Raw genomic sequence first — 16,333 nt, forward strand, 5'->3', positions numbered from 1 at the left:
ATAGTTTCCAGATAAGATGTTTGCAGTGAGATAAGCTGCTGCCTTTCGTGTGCTTGCCTCTCTCTCACCAGTGATTGCAGTGTGGAGGTGGAGGATTAGTTCAGACTAGGAGGACTGGTGGGGGACTACTTCAGACCAGTTGTCACACTGCAGGTGAGATGCAATCCCCTGCTGATAAGAATGGGAGGATGTAATAGGATAGAAAAGCAGATATACACACAGAGAGAAACACGCCAGGGACAAGGGCCAGGCTGCAGCCAGAGGTACAAAGGGTCTTGGGCTGAGCGCTGAATCAGAGGTGAGTGGGAAAGATCAGAGCTGCTGTGCTGCCGTACAAGTCCCATACTTCTCTTTTCTGTTTGCTATCACTGTGCTGATCCTTAGACATCTGTGGCGATTTCCATTGCAGTCTTGGTTTGGGAGGCCGTGGGAAAGTTCTTCTTGGGAAGAAGCAGTCCTCTGCACTGTGAACTGTCACTCTCTCCAGAGAAAAGGAATTACAAATAGTATTGTCCTCAAGAGCTGAGAAAACTTGCAGATTTTTCATGTACAGTAAACAGTTTCTATAATTACCAGGAAAACAAAACAGAGAGGCAAAGCTGTGCAGCAGGGGCATCCCATCTCGTACATGCTGCTGCGATAATGAAATCCAAACCCCACAGAACTGCAGGCACATTATTCTCACTTACTTTAAAGGTCAGCTAAGAAGCTAATTTCTCAAATGGGCTCATAGCTCTGAGACAACGTAACACTAGTCATTTCTTCCAACAAATTGCAGTTGTCAGAGAAACTGGATTAGTAGCTCACGGAGCTAAAAATAGACACTATATGCTTGCCAGAGAGGCATGAATTCAGTAACAGAGGTGAGGTTAAAATCAAAATGTCATAATGTGGAGAAAAAGCAACAACAAAATGCTCAACACAAAGCAAGTTAGCCATAATAATCTCAAAATAATCTGAGTTGCCAATGGGAAGAATCGACAGGGCTTAGTACTGTTTCTGTTTTATTCACCTTCCTGATCCAGCTCGTAGTGGCTGCTTTATCAGCTCAATCAGTGTGGACACAGCGTTTTCAAAGTCAGGTACCTCACGTTAGGCCACAAAAGTCATTATGTTAAAGGCATTTTTTGAATACTGAGAAAGAAGATTCTTTGATGTAACATTTTTATCTTCTGAGGAGAGAAGGGGAGAGGGGGGGATAAGGGGTTAGTTTATCACTAAACTTATTCCACTGAAAAATAAAAATTAAACTCCCAAATCCCAAATCTAATAAGAGAGCTACAATGAAAGCAACTTTCCAAAGCTCAGCCTATCTTTATTAAAAAGTGGATAATTATTTTTCATTACATCAAACATTTGCATTTTAAATAAGTCTCTTTTATGCCATGATTTTGCAAATTAGTATTACTACCTGCTTGGATTAAAAAAACGGAAGGGGGAGGGAGGAAGGAAGGAAGGAAGGAAGGAAGGGAGGAAGGGAGGGAGGGAGGAAGGGAGGGAGGAAGGGAGGGAGGGACGGAGGGAGGGAGGGAGGAATTCTTTATTCTTAATTCTTCAGTTATTTAATTTCTGCAGGAGAGCAATTCCACTGTACTGCGTGTGACTCTGAAAGCTGCATCCACTGCCGAAAGGGAGCCTCAGCCCGTATAGCCAAGGTGAAAAGTTTTGCAAGGTATAGGCTGGGTCTCAGCTGAAGACAGAGCTGGCAGTGGCTGCATGCAGTCTGTACTATGACTTAAGCAATTCTTTTTACTTTTATATTCAGAAGCAGATCTACTTATAGTTCAGGAATAATTTTCACCACTTTCTTTAGAACTTTTTTTTTTTTCTGTAGTATATGTGTTTTCTGCACACATTCTATAAAATCTCTGCATTTCAGATCTCATTATAGGGTATAAATAACTAATGTCAGTGAATGAAATCACTGTGAAAAATACTAGTAAAGTATTTATGCTCAGTGTCTTTTAGATATAAGCAAACACAGTTCTTTTGTAAATTCTGTGCTTGCAGCAGTCTTTGGTCATCATTCTAAAAGGGGCCAAGATTAATTCTGATTTTAGGATTTAGTTAGCGTCAATGCCATTTGCCTGAAATTCACTGTGTACCAGAATTACTGCAGTGTGAAGGATCGATTGTGAAATAGAAATGTCAGGACAAGCAGCACCAGCAGTTACCTACATTGCACGTCCTACACATTTTGCACACATTTCATGGCATTTTTTATATTATAGAACAGAATATGACAAAATAGACAGAGAAATAGCTAGTAATAAAAAAGATACACAATATGTGGACACTGCAGTGTCTGATAGCTATCTTGAGATACTAGATGGTTTTATCTCCTACTTTTGGGATTGCTCTGAACTGTCATGCACCCTTGGCATCCATCCTTGCTTCAGTGGGAGATATGGTCATCACTAGCCCTAAAGCTGATAAAATTCAGGTGTAGTCAGAGATTAATAACACAGACAGGATGTTTTCAGCCAGCTAAGAGAACTGATGCTATTTTATTTTATTTTATTTTATTTTATTTTATTTTATTTTATTTTATTATTTTCTTTCTGAGTACAGTGGGTTCTACTTCTAAGGTTGACATTCATCTCTTCTTGATTTGATTTTAACCTTTCTCAGGTTACTATGATTCTGCAGTTCCTCTTTGCAGGGTTCCACAGAGTGTTTAAGAGACTGTGTACATCTGGTTGCGTGATCCACTGGTGCAACACACAGAAGTTAAACTGTCTTACACCACTGGAGTCCTGGAGCAGAGGACACCCAATGTGTGGAGTGCAGCCAGTGTTTCACAGCCACAAATGATCTCCTTATTCTCTTTGCCACTTTGCTCACCCCCTACAGGCAACTTTAGAGAAGTAACTGGATGCTACTGATAATCTTCTTGTGGTTTATATTTCTTTCCATGGGATAAATTCATGATTGTGAGACTTTTGCAAAACAAACCAGTGTTATAGGCACGAACTTCACAGCCTGAGCCCATCAAGTCATAGGTCAGACTTCTCCCAAAGCCTCTGAGAACAAATTGAGCTCTGCATGCAGTATCTCACCCAGAAGAACTGATAACAATTTGACAGTTGTCTGCCCCTGTGATCCTGGCTCCCCCATCTAATGGAAAGCCATGAATTTTATGAATCCATGAATGGAAAACCTCATGCTTCTGCTACTTGTTTAAATCTTTCACTTTCCTCCAGGAGCCTGATGCTATTCTGAAATTGGAGATTTAAATGGCAATCCATTCAGGCTCGTCTTAGTTTCCCCTGCAGGTAATTCTAGAATGATTAATCTTCGATGCCTTAGAGCTGTATCATATGGCTTTTCCCTTTGATTTCAGAGTTACCAAGGTAAAACCTGAGGGTAATTGTCTGAGATGCTCACAAACATCTCCAATAAAAGGACCAGACATGTGGAGGTAAGGTGTAGTGATGAGTAAGAAACCTGGATTCTTGTAGGAAGGGGGACGTTCACCTGAGTCCATGATGCTCAGTTTTAGTAGGATTTTTTAAGATTAGGATTTATCAGCCCCATACTGGTTGTCTGTTGTTTAGCAAAGGGAAGAAACAGTTGAGCAAAGGAAAAGAGCAGTTCAGTTTTACCCTCAGCTTTCTGAATGCTGAGAATTACTTCTTGTCTTGTTTCTAACTTCTCTGTTTTGCAAGCTGGATAAAAATATTTGTTCTGCTAAAATGTGAAGACTTGACCAGATCAAAGTCTGCTCTCCTGTGGAATGGGCCAATCTTCCCTGGGTGCAAATGTTTTTTGTGTAATTCTGTAATTTTTGTGTGTCCTATAAAGTTTCTCTACAGAAACTTGTACTGCAATTCTACAAGAATTCTGCACTAAATAATGAGATTACAACCTTGCACTGCCAACAAAGGATGCTTACCATAAAAATAATAATGGATATCACTAAATAATACTAGCACTCTGTCAGGGTTTGGAGCACTGTGATGTCTGTGAACTGAAGCAGTTTGTATGGAATTTCTTATAGAGATGAGGATAACCTAATTAACAGCAGTATTTCCATTTCAGTAATATGCAGAGGAAGTAGGGTTGTGGATCTGGATGTTTCTGCCAATGTAACGGTTAAGAGATCAATTTTAGTACTACATGAATCCGGATATTATTTTAAAACTTCACCCTGCAATCTACTGGGAAAGGATGTGGCAGGTTATACTTCTACTGTGAGCTCACATGGACAGAAAAGCTCAGCAAATCCAAGATCTTCCCATGCTGAAGCCATCAAAGTAACAGCAAAATCCTGTCTGGTTACTTTTCCTAGTTTTCAGCAAATGAATCCACCTGCCAAAAGAAGCAGAATCCACACAAACCATCTCATGCTGCATTTCAGTTTCCTTATTGCGATTCATTTGGCAGTCTTAGTGGTCTGGAAGTTACAGTAAGTACCTCTGGTTGAAAATTAGTGTTTCAGTTATGATTGCTTCCCCAAAACAACTGACTTTATTACTAACCAAAGACTTATCTACTTGAAAACAAAACAGTAAAGTTTGGTTTTGTCATTTATGTCTTTGACTGGGAACAGTTGAAGTGCATAAGGTATGTACTAACCAAACCTGTGTTGTGTCATTGAGCAAGAACTATTCAAGGCTGCAGCACCAGTGTAACACAGCAGAATTCAGTATTAATCCCTCTGCGGGAACATAAGTCTATGTAATAAATTGATGTGCCATATGTGTAGGCCATGGGAAAATTGTGTGTGCTGTGAATTACATACGGTCTTAAAAGCTTTAACATTTGTACTGCTCTTCCTATAACGGAATGTATATCTTGGTAGCTGTGACCCTTCAGGCTTCTGAAAAATATGTAATCTAAAGTTTATTCTTCTTGTTTTAAAACTGCCATTTTGTGAGTTATTGTTTACACAGGCCTCCAGAGAGCAAGGGGTCTTTCTCCATGTGTTGCTGGGAAACAGAAAAGCAGATGCTATCTGTAAATCTTGCAGGCTGGAGAGATCAGCGAATGTGTCCTGAATCTCTTCCTGATGAGTTGCTTCTTTTTTCTAGCAAATGCAAACAGTGCCAAAAGCCTCGGCCTTCTTTAGAAGAAACAAATCATTGGTTAAATGGCCTTCTTCTATTCAGCTTCTGTTGATACTTAATTTTCTCTTTCTGCTTCCTCTCACTTAGGTAATACGAACCTTGCCAATTGTAAGTAACTGAGGGCAGTTTGCCTTCTTTACTCTTCCTTTATCCAGAGCCACTAAAGGCCTCAAACAAGAAGAAGAAACTTTACAAAACTCATGCAGACATGTTGTTAACAGAGAGTAGAAGGCTAAAATACCCTTCTAAGAGCACTCCAAATTATCTTTTAATGACATGCCTGCACTGTGTTGTGACTTCACATCTTGCTTTCATAATGTGACCTGCTATAATGTTGTTTGTTACAATAAGGTCCTTTTAGGTTGTCCTAAAAAAATTTACTGTTTGTCACCATATTAGAAACATAAGGTACACTCTATAAGAAAAGCAATATATAATATACTATATACATCTTCTATTTCAATGACTCTAGTTTTAGGCTAGTATTCATATAAATGTTTATAAACAAAATACAGGTTTTATTGTTCTTCACAGGACCAAGCAAAGAAGTTTTGCCTTGTCTTAATACTAACAGTTGTCTAAACACTAACAACATTTCTATTCAACAACTACTCTTTTCTCATGCTTCTAGTTAACTTGTGGTGGGCTCCATCCTACTCTGAATCCCCATAAATGCATTTGAAGGGGAAAAGTAATGAGCTATTTTAGTGCATGACCTTTGCACAGTACCTGATTCATAAATAGATCTAAAATCTCATTTATGAGTTAATAGTGACCAGCAAAACAACAAAAGTCCCCTTGAAGTTCAGCTGATTAAGTTCTGAAGATCCTTGCATTACTTAGTTTCTCAAAATTTCCTGAGTCATTATAGCAGACAAATTTTCTGAAGCTTTTGCCATGGATACTGGCACCAGCCTTCATCAAAAATTATTCACATTTCTGCTTCCCGCTTTATCTGGAAGTCTAATGTAATGGAGAAATTATCTGGATTTAAAAATAAATAAATCACATGAGTTTCCTTCAGGACAGTTTTTGCTTTATTTGACTGAGTCTTCTGGTATATAGCTCACACTAATTACTTTTTGCCATATCAGTAATATAGTATTCAGTTAAAAAAAATATGTTTTTCCAGAGAAACTACACTAAAGAACATTTTGTTCCTGGTTGTGACCAGGATAACTCTATTTTATATATCAGAGATAAGTCATTGAAGTGATGATCAAATAAAACAATAAATAAATCCAGAAATTTTAAACGCACACAAATACAATAGGGAAGTTATTAAGTTCTTCTTTTCTTTTTTTGTTAAACTGTGCTGAATCATATAGCAGTCCCCCATAAAACATTTGTTTCTTCTCTCACATTCTCACATTTGAAGCCAATAGAGCCTCAAGAAACAACCCCCCCTCCCCACACACACAGAAATCCCAAACTTACCTGGTTGCTTTATCCAATCATTTAGTAAATGCAATTCAGCTGCCAGGTCCATCCAAACTGACTTTTAAAATGTAGCTTATTCTATGGAAGTCATTGACAGTGCTTAGTTTTCTAAGCACTGCAATAACATGATCTGAAAAGTAACACTTCAGTTACACTGCCAGGTGCTCAAGATACTATCCAGACTGTATTTATTATTATTCTCCCATCATTTAAAAAGCAAATAGTTACTGTAAGTCTATGTCTTTGCATTACAGGTGGAGAGTGTCTGGTAGTTTGTTGCAAACTTGCCTTCCCATGCTACCAAATGAATGAGTGGCTGCTTTATTACTTTTGTGATACCTTTTTTTTGTCTGTTTGTCCGGATTTTTTTGACATTTCTTCAACCATATCAATACCTCTGACTGGGCTGCCAAATATCTGGAAATCCTGGATAAATGCCACACTATAAATGTGCAGAAAAATTCTGTATCCCAGGTGAGAAGAGTTTTGTATGGGTACGCTGGGTTTCCTGCTAGTAGCAGACCAACTTTGCAAATGCACTCAACTCATCTCACACAGTGCACAACACTGAGCACACAGTGCACACACAGTGAGCACAACACATGCTGACATATTGCTCACCTAGTGCAGACACATGGCCATGCATTTCAGTTGACAAATCCTGGGCGTGAAAAGAAAAAAAGAAGTTGCATCATTTAGAATTTCAAATGTTGGCAGGAGTACATGATTTCTACCATGTACTTTCTGCTGTTTTGTGAAAACTGCCTGGAACAATAAGATAAGTAGAAAAAAAAAGAAGTTGAGGGTGATTGTGAGGTAGAGCTCATTTGTCAAAATTTATGTTCTCTTAAATCTCGTTTGCTATCTCCACATGTGGAACTAACACCATTAAGATGCAGTGGTCAACTCTGATCATCCATCTCATAGAAGTTGTATCTGTGAGGTAAATATTTACTGAGTAGCTATAATACTGCCATGGGGCAGGAGATGACTGTCCTTTTTAATAAACGTTGTTCGAAGATTCATTGTTGAAATGATCAATACCCAAATACCCTGTTGGGATTCATCAAGCAACATTCTCCAGCAACATTTTGTGGTAGGTATTCTGAATGTTATTGTGCGTCAAGAGTGATTTGCAGTGGTCCCAATCCTCTGCTAATAAATTAGATTATTACAGCACAGTCAAAACCATCCTCAGTACTGCCATGCCTGAAACCTGGTGTTCTGAACAATTGCAGACTTCCACCTCCGTGCTTGCAAAGAAAAACCATGTGGCTCATATTATAGTCAATAGGAGTCTTTGGGCTAAAAGTCTGCCAAAAGCTTTGAAACCACATCCCACACTCCTTGCTGTGCAAAACATCAGTGGTCTGATTCTGCAGATGTTATATTTGCTGGGTAATGCTTAGTCTGCAAACAGAACAATAGTCCGGCACATTGATGTGTTAAGCACTCCGTGTAGGAGCAAGACAGCTCCTTCCCCTGAACTGCACCTGGATTTAAAGCTTAGTCACATGGGCCACTTAGGCTGCGGTCCTGCATGTGCTAAAGCAAACAGGTAACATAAAGGATGCTGAAGGCCACAAAGTGTGTTTTGGCCAGGCCTTCTGCAAATGTTGTGAACAAGGGTGGTGGGACTGTGGCCATACCTCATCGGATGGTTGTGGATGGGAGTTGCACACCCAGTACCTAATGCAGCATTTCAGATATCTAAGGACTTATTTTTCCATACGTTCTACACACATTCATACACATTTTATGAATCAGGTCTGTGATCAATGTTTTGACCAATTTGTTTGCTGCGGTTTCATGGGGTTACTATTTCTTTGGTTTGCAATGTAAATAATATTGTACATCTGCTATTTTATGATACAAATGCCATGTGAATTGCTTATTTTTAAAATGTTAAAGCTTTGTTATGGTTTATTTACAATGCCATCTTACAGTATTGGTTTAATATACAATGTACCTGTATGGCATGATTAAATTGCTTATGTTTTACAACATCAAATATTTTATTTTTGTTTTCTAAAATTACTACATTTCATCCTATGCAGTTTCATAAATGTTTCATAAGTGGCTCATTATGTCTGGAAATATTGCTTCCATTCCAGTAGTGCAGGCATAAGAACCAGTATTCCTGATCAAAATCATCAGATATATCATCTAGCAATTTTGGATTAGAAATATATGTACAAATATGTAAGCATTTATAGGTAATCTGAACATCTACTGTATCTTCCTTGCTTTTCATGCAACAATGTATTTTAATCATTTTGTATACATTTTATTTGTAATTATTTGTGTGTCACGCACAGTGTAAATAACATGTTTCATTACGCAAGATTTCTAGGTATTCAAGATTACAAAAAAGGTGAATTTGTATATGAAAAGAATTTGACTGTAGATTGGAATGACATAAAATAAAGTGGTGATTATTATGTTCTATTTATACTGTTCAATTCCAAACTGTCTGTTAAAGAAAAAACATTTCATTTGCTCTTTAATGTCCAACCAGTTATTTGCAGCATATTTACATCAATAAATCATGCAAAAGTCTATTAAAAGTCGTGATGAATCATTGAAATTTTCGCTTTGTCTGTTGACAGCTTACCCATGAAAAGCAGAATTAAAATATAGTAAAACCCAATTCAGTGGAAAGAGTCCCAGAAGTCAATGAAGATATTTGCAGAAAAAGAACCTGTTTTCACCCCTATCTCTAAAACCTCACTTTTGACCACAAATCCAAATGTATTGTTAAACAACAACAAAAAAAAAAGGAAAATATAACAAAATACTTAAATACACATCGTATATATCTCTTGATATGAAAGCTTCCGTTTTCATGATCATTGCCACATAAAAACCTTACCAACGCCTTTGTTGACTGAATTTTTAGAGTTTGAGACGTAGCTGCTTAAGAAATCTAACAGATTGCTGGAAAGGAAGTGTCTGGTTTGGGTGATACTATAACAGCTGATTTCTTCCCATGACTGTTCAGTTCTCGGTTCGGTAGAAAAATGGAAAAGAACCAGATTTAAGTCCTGAAGAACAGAGTTTGAAATCAGGTGACATTACAATGAAATATCGACATTAGCTCATTGGTACCCACGCAAGAGCAAAGGAAGCTGGCATACTGTAACGTCATCAGCCTTACAAATGCTACTCGTGTTGCCCATTTTTTCATTCCTTCTTCAGCTTTTCTATACCCCCAACTGAGAATATGACTCATTCAGCTCTGTTATTTTTATTTATTTATTTTTTTATTACTGAAGACCATTAACTAGAATTAGTTGCAATGTTTTTCTGTGGAATGTGTTCCTGGGAGAAGATGGAATTTCAGATAATTCAAAATGTTGGCAGGGGAGTTTGATTTTGATATTTCAGTACTGAATGTTTGGCTTTAAGTAGCTAAGCTAAACCTGAGAAAGGTCTAACCCATCCTCGTATTTCAGAGTTCTTTGCACTTTGCCACAGCTAGCTTTAAGGCTGGGGAACACTTTCCAAGAAAGAAACTGATGATTTCCTATTCTTGTCTTTAAAGTTATTCCTTAAAATTATTCCAAAATATGTTAGAATATTTAGTTGAGAATGATATGTGGCAGTCAGTTCTGGATCACCATAGCTTAGGGAATACTGCGTCCCAACCAAGAAATTATGAGAAAGACAATTCTCAGATTCTTCCTGGCTAGGGAAGTTACTCTTCTAGTCTCATAATGTTGCCTTTTGAGATCTCACTTTATGGAATGAAATACATTTATGACACTGTATGAATGTAAAGTTTGCCTTCAGCTTAAAGCTGCAGTCCAGACAATTCCAGCAGAGAAGGATATGATAGGAATAAAAAAAGGTGCAGACAAAGACAACAACAGCTATGAAAGCTGTTGCATATCTTCCAGAAATTAAATAGACAGGAATTGCTCAGGTTAGAAAAGACATGGCTAAGATAAAGGTCTCTGAGCACTATGGTGAAAATGGATAGAAGATGATTATTGTGTTTCTTACAATGCCACAATTAGAGGGCATTTAATGAGGTTACAGGTAGCAGATTAAAAACAAGTAATGTAAGAGAAAGTACTTTTTTCACAGACTGTGTAATCAAATTGTGACTTTCAGTGCCAACAGAATATTTCAGAGACTAAAATAGAAGCAATTAGAAAAGTTGATGGAGGGTAGATTCATCAGCTGATTTTAAACACGTTGAACTGAATGCTATTGCCAGCTCAGTAAGCCACTAATGCTTGAGTGCAGGAGTCTCAGAGAGTGTACCAGCCAGAGGTCTCGTGATTCTTGTTATGCTATCCCTAGAGTAGCATTCACCACTGGATGTTGTTGCAGACAGGTTGCTGGGCAGGTGAACCTTTCAAGAGATCTGAAAGGGCTGTTTTCATACTGTATATAAGAGTATATACTCTTATATGGGGTACACTGGGAGAAGAGAGGCCAGGATGAGCTGTTGGCTGGGGGAAGAATAGTAGGAAGAGAATTTGAAAGTCATACCAGCACCAGGATGCAATGCCATAATGTACTGGAAACTTATTGTTAAGAACAATACACAGACTGGACATCAGCATTGGTCAGGGGGAAAAAGAAGTGGGCTGTCTTCTGGGAGCATGCACAGAATATTGGCTGGAGAAGGAAAGACTGCCTGATGAGTTCATACGAAGACAAATCAAAACAGCAGATTTCTGCTGAAACTTCTCAATGCAAACAAGTTTCATGCAATCTTTGACAGACTTTTCCCTGTTCCTGGGAAAGAAAAAAATACACGGACTAAGAAGATAAAGACAATAGGGCAAGACTGGTGTTACAAGAAGGACTTGGGGCTGTTTCAACATTTTCTTGTGGGAAACACTTTTTGGTGTGTTGGTTCTACCGGAGTTCCTGGAGCACAAGCCTCACAGGATTAAGTCTGAGATGTGTTTAATAACAGCTCTAAGCAAAAATGATTATTTAAGTTTTCTTACATCCTCCATTATTTCAGTACACAGGCAAGGAAAATTAAAAAATAGTTCTGAGTAAAAGACCTACTCCTGTAGGTCTACACAAGCAAATACTTTTCTTCACTCTGTATATACCAGCATATCACATACTTTAATTTTGTTTTACTAGCCTCCTAATTTATAGGCATGTGTGAGATGCACAGGCTAAGTGGAATGGAAACTGAAATTGAGGACCAGTTTTATTCAATATCTTCATTAAAGATCTTAGTGCAGAGGAGGAGTGATTATATCTGTTGATGGCACAAAAATGGGAGTTCTTATCAACACAGTAATAGCCAAATGAAATAAGGGAAGAATGGAACAGCCTTCAGACATAAAATAGAAGTAGGATGAAAGGATAAGTAATGTGTGCCAGGATTAATTGCAGGTATTCCTGTAATAACTGGAAACTCATAATTTAGAAATGACAGAAGAAGAAAGAGATAGAAGGGTACTGACTGAGAAGTGTATGATTATAGCCACTAATGTCATATGAGAAAATCAAATGCAACCACAAGAGAGATGTTTTTGATAGATATAAGGAAATATCAGTGCCATTGCATGAGGTACTTGTGGGATCATATCTGGAATGCTGTGTATAATTCTGATTATTTGCATTCAGGAAAGTAGTATATTCCTGTGACTCATGGCAAGGTAAAGCCTAAGGGAAATATAATTCATTCATTGACCTGTTTCTGTTCCAGTGGACCATGCATCTTTTAAAGAACGTATATAAAACATTTTAAGTGTATCTGTTGAAATGGTATGTCTTTGAGCATAGAATACAGTACCATCAAAATGTTTTAAGGGCTTGCATTGCTTGCTGCTTTGCTAGACTAAGGAGGCAGAAGGTAATGCATCTTAAGAATATAGCCAAAAAATTAGAAATGACTGAGTTGCCATCTAGTGTATCTCCCAGTAGATCAGGGTTGTAATTCTCTGTACCTTTCCTTGTTTTATGTGGTGCTAGAACTAACAAGTAAGGGACCTTCAGCCATCACTTGTATACTGACTTTTCTTAAAAATGTGAGAAAGAAAGTTAATTATCAATAATTGTGCATGGGATACTGCTTTGGCTTCCTAAACACAGACCTTTTCTGCTTTTGAGATGCCCTGGTTCATCTTGCTTGGCCTCTAGATTCTAAGTAGGGAAAGGTCTCCTGTAGATCCTGGGCCACATTTACCAATGCCACATCAATCTCTTAGATACTATAAAAGGATACTGTATTTGGGCAGCTGAATTAGTTATTTCATGCTGAGGTTAGCATTGACTTCCCAGAAAAAAAAAAATCACACTGTTTGAAGGGGAAACTAACTAATCATACTAAGATCGGAGGGCTTGTGTTTTGTCAGTGTACAAGATGACTTGTACCAGAGTGCATTCACAAATGATAAAACTTTACATATGGTCCAGAAAAATACTAAAAGAAACTTGAATAACAAGCTGCTAATATATCTAACTTTGTAATACAATGATTTGAGTATTTATATTAGCAAGTGAGAAGAACTGTGATCAGATTTATTTCATTTGAACCTGAAAATGTCTCTTCAAGTCCATGGAAATAGACAGAATATTATATTATTTGCATTTTTTTCCTCCTATCTCTGTTACTTCTGGTAACAGTAGCCACTTGCTTTTTTTTCTCATATATCATGCTGTATTGTAATTACTTTCAGAAAATCAATATAATCCTACAGTGCACAGATCCAGATAGACTGCTTGTCCTATGGTGACAGTGAAAGAACAAATAGTGCTTTTATTTCAGTTGTTTGTCTGGAGCTGTCAGAGTTTATTATGCTGCACATAAAATCGGTGGTGATCAGAAACCCTTGGAGCAGTCTGGTAAGCTGAATGCAATGCTCTTCAGCCAGAAAAAGACTGGCTGCTTTCTTCTTTTCGTTGTGTTATTGCAATCTTCAATTCTGTGTCACAAAATCCTATGACTGACAGCATGTGACTGCTCAGGTCTGAGTCCTGTGAACCTTAGATGGTCCCTCAACTGTGCCGGCAGCCTGGCCATGAGTCAGATGAGAAATAGACCTGTTGTCACACACTTGAGTCATTATAGGGCAGGTTCTGCATGCTGTTAATGGGATTATTTACCTGTTCCAGTACACCTATTCATATTTCTTCTCATTTTTAGGACTATAAATTACTTTTTTTTTTTTTTCTTTCCAATATTTTCCTTGGAATAGCTTAGCTGGATAATGGGTTATGACAAAGTGTTTAGCTTCATTTCTCACCTCCCCTTCTTGTGTGCAGGACAGATTTATGGTTTTTGACCCATAGGTTCTTTCAGGTCTGAAGACATGAGTATGTGAGAGAAGTGAAAGATTTGCTTTCCCATTTACATTACTAAGTATTACATTATCAGAATACCAAAAAGCATCCCTGTAAAAGACTAAGACATCTTGTGCTAGATATCACAGACTCTAATAGTTTCTTCCTCAAAATGGGCTCAAAGCTTCTCCAGCTCTTTCATGAACACAGAGGCATACAAAAATGCTCAGTGCAGTGGCAAAATGCTCTGAAATTTCACTATGCTCCTTCCCCAACAGTATAGACTTCACCATCTGAGGTGAGACAGCCCAATCTGTAGTCAGAAATGATTCCTCTCATGCGAATATCTGTATAAATTGCGAGCTGATCCTCTTCCACACCATTCGTTCTTTCTGAGTTGCCTCATTCATTACAAATCTGTAATTAGCTGAGATTTTTTGTAAAAGGACATTTCACAAAAATTTCATGTGTTGCATCTGGCTATTATGATGGACAAGGGTTTTCCCATTAAGATCTTTGACTATGTTTTCAGAAGTGGGAATAACATGTTTTGAACGATGTGGGCACTTGTGTTTTTGCAAGTTATGCTAAGCCTTGTTTTTGTAAGCATGTTATGAAACTAAGCTGTATGTTGTTCTTATTCTGCATTTTTTCAATAGCATTATTTCTAAATAAGGCAAATTTTGCAGGTTGTACATACGCAGTAAGTTCTGCATGGCAGATTTTTAGGTCCTCATTTATAAAACCTTTAGTAGAGGGAAGCATAGGCAAAACTAATACTGAATACCTCTGTTTCTGAGGACTCTAGAAAGCACTGGGATAACTGAATTCTTTGAGAAGGCTACAAAGGAAATCCTGGCTATGCAATGTGAAACAAATATATGTTTTATTTTTGTAGTCTGTCAAATTTAAATATTTATTTTTGTGTGTACTTGTATTACTTCTAAGCTTTGCTTTACAATTCTTCATATAGTAATGGTGTATTTCAAGAATGGTGCACGAAAACAGTCTTAAGCTAGAATCTGGAACAGATCTCAAACTGAAATGAGCACAAATCCATCTAAAATAGTGTTCTAGAAAAAAAAAAGGAAAATGGAAGGAGATGCTAGGCTAGGTAGGACTTCCTAAGGGGATAAGAAGAAGACAGATGCTGCTATTACCTGCAGAAAACCATTCAGAAATCTATTGTCACGAGATAATGAGCTTCTGTTTAAATCACAAAAGCATAATATTGTAGCCCATTATATAAATACTCTGCTGAACAACCACTGATAGCAGTAGTAATAATCTTGAATTCTAGGATAAGTGGGGTTTTAAAATTAGCTTGAGCGTTGGAGACTGTAGTTTATAAGGAGAAAATTATTTCTTGGTGTCCCTTCCTGGCATTCAAAGAATTAATTTTTTTCTGCCACCAAAGAGGATATTATTAGTAGAAAAAGAAAGGATTATTCTTCAGTTTAGGGTGATTCATTTTACATTGGAATCAAGAAAAATTCTTCTCTAACTCAGAAAAATCTATGAATTTCTCAGATACTTTAGAAAATCAAAATGGACCTCATCAATTGTAATTGTATATAGTAGGTCACTACATTGATGCATCCCAACAAAGAGGAAGTTGGGCAAAAACACCAGGAGGCCTGCATGGATGAATAGGGAGCTCCTGGGAAAACTCAAACAGAAAATGGAGGCCTGCAGAGAGTGGAAGCAAGGACAGACAGCCTGGGAGGGATACAGAGACATTGTCTGAGCAGCCAGGAAAGCCAAAGCCCTGTTAGAATTAAATTTGGCCAGGGACATCAAAGGCAACAAGAAAGGCTTTTATAGGTACATTGGTGACAAAAGGAAGACTAGAAAAATTGCAGGCCCTCTCTGGAAGGAAACAGAAGACCTAGTCACCTAGGATATGGAGAAGGCTGAGGTACTCAATGACTTTTTTGCCTCAGTCTTCACCAGCAAGAGCTTCAGCCACATGGCCTCTGTCTCAGAAGGTAAATGCAGGGACTGGAAGAATGAAGAACCACCCAGTGTAGGAGCAGATCAGATCTGAGTCCAGCTAAGGAATCTGAAGGTGCAGAAGTCCATTGGACCTGATGAGATACATCCATGGGTCCTGAGGGAACTGGCAGAGGAAATTGCTAAGCCACTGTCCGTCATATCTGAGAAGTCATGGCAGTCTGCTGAAGTTCCCACTGACTAGAAGAGGAGAAACATAACTCCGCTTTTTAAAAAGGGAAAAAAGGAAGACTTGGGGAACTACAGGCCAGTCAGTCTCACCTCTGTGCCCAGCAAGATTATACAGCAGATCCTCCTGGAAACTCTGCTAATGCACATGGAAAATAAGGAGGTGACTGGTGACAGCAAACATGGCTTCACTAAGGGCAGATCATACCTGACAAATCTGGTGGCCTTCTACAATGGGGTTACAGCATTGGTGGACAGGGGAAAAGCAATTGACATCATCTACCTGGATTTGTGCGAAGGCTCCGGGGAGACCTCAAAGTGGCCTTCCAGTACCTAAAGGGGGCCTACAGGAAAGCTGGGGAGGGACTCTTTGTCAGGGA

The sequence above is a fragment of the Cygnus atratus genome, chromosome 1 (genome assembly GCF_013377495.2).
Source record: "Cygnus atratus isolate AKBS03 ecotype Queensland, Australia chromosome 1, CAtr_DNAZoo_HiC_assembly, whole genome shotgun sequence".
NCBI lineage: Eukaryota > Metazoa > Chordata > Aves > Anseriformes > Anatidae > Cygnus > Cygnus atratus.